This window comes from Panthera leo, chromosome D1 (genome assembly GCF_018350215.1).
Source record: "Panthera leo isolate Ple1 chromosome D1, P.leo_Ple1_pat1.1, whole genome shotgun sequence".
Classification (NCBI taxonomy): domain Eukaryota; kingdom Metazoa; phylum Chordata; class Mammalia; order Carnivora; family Felidae; genus Panthera; species Panthera leo.
This window is the reverse complement of record NC_056688.1, coordinates 61,087,934-61,092,648: the sequence shown is the minus strand read 5'-3', so window position 1 is coordinate 61,092,648 and position 4,715 is coordinate 61,087,934. Positions and strand designations below refer to the sequence as shown.

The 4,715-nt window shown below is 39.0% G+C and overlaps 1 pseudogene; it reads left to right on the top strand.

The window, feature by feature from the left end:
• The first annotated feature begins 3,746 nt into the window (after positions 1–3,746).
• On the top strand, positions 3,747–4,666 carry LOC122201223 (annotated as a pseudogene).
• The last annotated feature ends 49 nt before the right edge of the window (positions 4,667–4,715 follow it).

Here is a 4,715-nt window from a genome sequence, read left to right as displayed (position 1 = left end):
TATTTAGGTTTTTACCACTTGACCTTTTAATGATTATAAGAATTGCTGAGGGGTTTGTCCTGAGACCACACAGCCTTACCTACTAATGTGTTTTGGGTTCTGATACTTGGTAGAAGTCTCATTATGCATACCGCATCCTCTTTACCCCGACCTTATGGTTTCCAACAAGACTCCATTCTACCTATTCTATCTTATTTAACTTTCCCTGTTTTTACAACTCTTCATTCTATTCAGGAGGATATTCTCAGTGCTCTTCCCTTATAAACCTTATTCTGAATTCCACACCTTTGCTCTTGAAGTCAATCAGCCTGCAATTATTTCTGATTTTGCCTCTTCCAATTAAAGTTCTTCATCAGCCAATGACAAGTTACATTTCATTCTCTCCTTGAATCCTTCTATGGCTTTTCAAGTCCTCATTTACTTCTCTTTCAATGTATGCCTGCTATTTGCATATTTATTTTACATAATTTAACAGAGGAGTGTTGTTGAAAGAGCACAATAGGACAGAAAAATTAGGCTTTTCTAAGGGCTGACTGAAAGTCATGTGACCTTAGGAATTATTTACCCTTCCAAGCCTAATTTAAGGTTTAGTGTGCTTTTGGTTTTTGTTTCTCTTTGTTTTCTTTGTTTTGTTTATTTTGATTGTGTTTTTTTTTTAATTTTTTAATGTTTATTTATTTTTGAGAGAGAGAGAGAGAGAAAGAGAGAGAGAGAGAGTTGGGGAGGGGCAGAGAGAGAGGGAGACACAGAATCTGAAGCAGGCTCCAGGCTCTGAGCTGTCAGCACAGAGCCTGATGCGGGGGTCAAACTCATGAACTGCAGGTCATGACCAGAGCTAAAGTCAGACACCTAACCAACTGAGCCACCCAGGTGCCCCAATTTTGGTTTGGGTATAGTAAGGCTGGCTTCCTCCTTGCTGGGGTGAAATTATAACCAAATAAAATAATGTTTGAGAAAAAAATAGTGAAGTTCTATTCATTGTGAGAGTTCGTTATACAATGCCTTTCCTTGTTCATAGTTTTGAACTGATGTGCTTTCCACCAAATATATTGTACTCCATCAGGAACTTTAGAACAGGGATCATAAGTTGCATAGCATCTGTTATCAACTGCAAATCATGGAACAATATGTGGTACATATTAAGGGTTCAATAATATTTGGCAACTGTGTCTCACAGTTTTCTATTGTTCTGTCTCTCATTGCACTTGTACAAGAGTCTGGGTCACGATAATTGCCATTCTTCAGTTGTCCTTTATAAATTTCCTCTTTTTTAGTACCGATGCATACGGGCACTTGTACCCCAATGTTTATAGCAGCACTCTCAACAATAGCCAAATTATGGAAAGAGCCTAAATGTCCATCAACTGATGAGTGGATAAAGAAATTGTGGTTTATATACACAATGGAGTACTACGTGGCAATGAGAAAGAATGAAATATGGCCCTTTGTAGCAACGTGGATGGAACTGGAGAGTGTGATGCTAAGTGAAATAAGTCATACAGAGAAAGACAGATACCATATGTTTTCACTCTTATGTGGATCCTGAGAAACTTAACAGAAACCCATGGGGGAGGGGAAGGAAAAAAAAAAGAGGTTAGAGTGGGAGAGAGCCAAAGCATAAGAGACTCTTAAAAACTGAGAACAAACTGAGGGTTGATGGGGGGTGGGAAGGAGGGGAGGGTGGGTGATGGGTATTGAGGAGGGCACCTTTTGGGATGAGCACTGGGTGTTGTATAGAAACCAATTGGACAATAAATTTCATATATTGAAAAAAAATTAATGTCCTCTTTTTTAACTCCTTTTATTAATTACATTAATCTTCTATTATTGTTTCCTTTATTTAACATTCTACTTCTGTTTTTTAAGCAGGAAGTTTGATGTAATATATACTGATGTAGGACACATGGTTTGAAAATGATTCTTAGCCACTAGCAATTGATTCTTAAATAAGTGACTTCTACTTCCTATGCCTCTAAAGTGACAGAGAACTCTGTTTTGCTTCTAAGGTACTGGAGATAAATGCTTGCTTGGGAGCTATAAATAGCCAGTGGCCATAGCCATTAAGGCAATAAACTTATGTCAGATAATCCTGCCCAGCAACTCGTTGCACAGCAACTGTTGGTTTTATACAGACACACTTTTCCCCAAAATGCTATGAAAGCATTCTCATGGCTGTGCTTACAACAGAAATGTGTTAAGGTAGCCTGGTGTCCTGGGTGCCAAGTTTGTGTGGTTTATTTAAATTTTTTTTTTTTTTACATTTATTTATTTTTGAGAGACAGAGTGAGACAAAGTGAGAGTGGGGGAGGGGCAGAGAGAGAGGGAGACACAGGATCTGAAGCAGGCTCTGGGCTCTGAGCTGTCAGCACAGAGCCCAATGCAGGGCTCGAACTCATGAACCATGAGATCATAAACTGAGCCTAAGTCGGATGCTCAAGTGACTGAGTCACCCAGGCGCCCCTGTGTGGTTTATTTTAGCCTAGCGTGTCCTGTGTTGATTGTGGTCTGTCCCACACAATCAATTCATTATAATTATAATTCATGTATTAAGTTCTTGTTTTATTTATAGATATATTTTATATCACTCTTACTGTGTTACATATGTATTTGCTTATTTGTTTGTACCTGTATATCACACCACCAAACAGTAGCCTATATGTAGGCAGAAATCATATCTTAGTAAATTTTGTATCCCCAAAAGTAGTAATGTGTATTTTTTGTATTACTTAAGAATATTTAACTTGAGTCCAAAAAACAAGATGTTAAATGGAGTATAGATTAAACTCATGAGATACTTTAAACATAGATAGGGAGTAAATTTATAAGTAGCTTAGAAGATATCATATGACTAAGATATAGGCATCATTCATCAATTATGGTAAATATGGATAGTAGGTAAGTTATAGGAGTTATTAAACAACATGTTAAAGATAAAACATATGGAATCTATGATAAACAAAAATTTTATTTATAGATAAGAAGAATAGAAAAAAAGTCATAAGGCATGATAATGCCATGTCTAGAATGGCGGCTGTGTGATACCTAAATCAGTCACCTATTAATGACATCCGTTGTGGTTTTGTCCTGGTCCCACATGCTCTCAGCATAAGAAATACAGGTAAAATTCATAGATATTCCGCAGTCTTATTGATGAGCTACAGCTGTGGTCATGCATGCATGATGCTGTGTGCCTGATAAAGTGTGAGTTGACCCCAGGTACCTTTCATCTGTAGGATTCCCTTTGCTCAAACCTCAACTCTGGTGATCTTTCTAACATGATCAGCAGAGAGACAGAACAGAGAAATATTTCATAATCTAGCATTCAGATACTGTGGGCCTTCCTTCCTACTTGGATGCAATTCTATGTGTATTAACACAACCCCATCTCTGTCCTCCTGCTTCTCACTGTGTGTTTTAAATTAACTAAGTTAATCATGTGATTTGTGAATATTACTTTGTTCTGTGAATGTTTCTGTTCAAAACTTCCTTAGTTTATCTGGTAGTGTTTTTGAAGGCTACCATTGCATCCACAAAATTGCCCACAGGATAGCAGTTACAAATCACCTAAGAATTACTCATATAGGCTTTCTGAATTAAACTACATTCTACCCTATTCAGTTTGCTTGGCATGCAACAGATATTTAGTTTGTTTCTGCCTCTAGACTCTCTCTTCAACCACTGAATGAACTTGAATTAATTTACCACTTGATTTTCCTACATGTGTTCTCTTTTTTAGGTTTAGCATCATGCTTATGTTCAATGGCACCTACTACCAGCCACCCTTCTTCCTTATTTCAGGAAGACTCATATCTGAGTCTCCATCCAACTGAGCATCACGTATATAATTGCCATCCTGGAGAACAGCATCATAATTACCATAATACACAAGAATCCCAGCCTTCATGAGCCTCAGTATGTATTCTTATCCATGTTGGCAGCCACCGACACAGGCATGTCAGCATCTACACTGCCTACTGTACCTAATATGTTTCTCCTTAACCACAGGATTGAGTTCCATGGTTGCCTAGCTCCGATGTTCTTCATCCACACTTCTCTTCTGTGGAGTCAGCCCTCCTGTAAGCCATGGCTTTTGATTGCTTTGTTGCCATACGCAACCCACTGTGCTACACTGTGGTCCTGACCCATTCCCGCATTACTCAGGTGGGATTGGCTGCTATGGCTCGAGGAGTGGCGCTGATGGCCTTCTTGCTCATCCAGCTCAAATGGCTTCCCTTCTGTAAGAACATCATCCTATCCCACTCATTCTGCTTCCACCCTGAAGTGATGAAGCTAGCTTGTGTGTCCATTCATGTGAACATCACCCATGGGTTGGCATTGGTTCTCTGCACCTTTGGTGTTGACTCTGTCTTTATTGTTTCTGTCTTATGCTTTGATCTTGAAGACAGTTCTTGGCATTGCTTCTGGGGAAGGATGACTTAAGAAACTCAACACACGTGTCTACCACATTGTCATGGTCCTCATTGTCTAGGTCCCACTTATTGCCTTAGTTCTGATCCACAGGACAGGCAGATACAACTCCCCTTTACCCCACATCACTATGTCCAACATTATCCTTTTCCTCACACCTGTCCTCAACTCTTTTGTTTCTAGTGTGAAAAGAAAACAAATTAGAAGTGCAAAATGTAGACTGTTTGCACTTAAGTAGGTTGATGGAACAGAGTAAGATCCCTTTGAGGGACTGACTGAAAGTTACC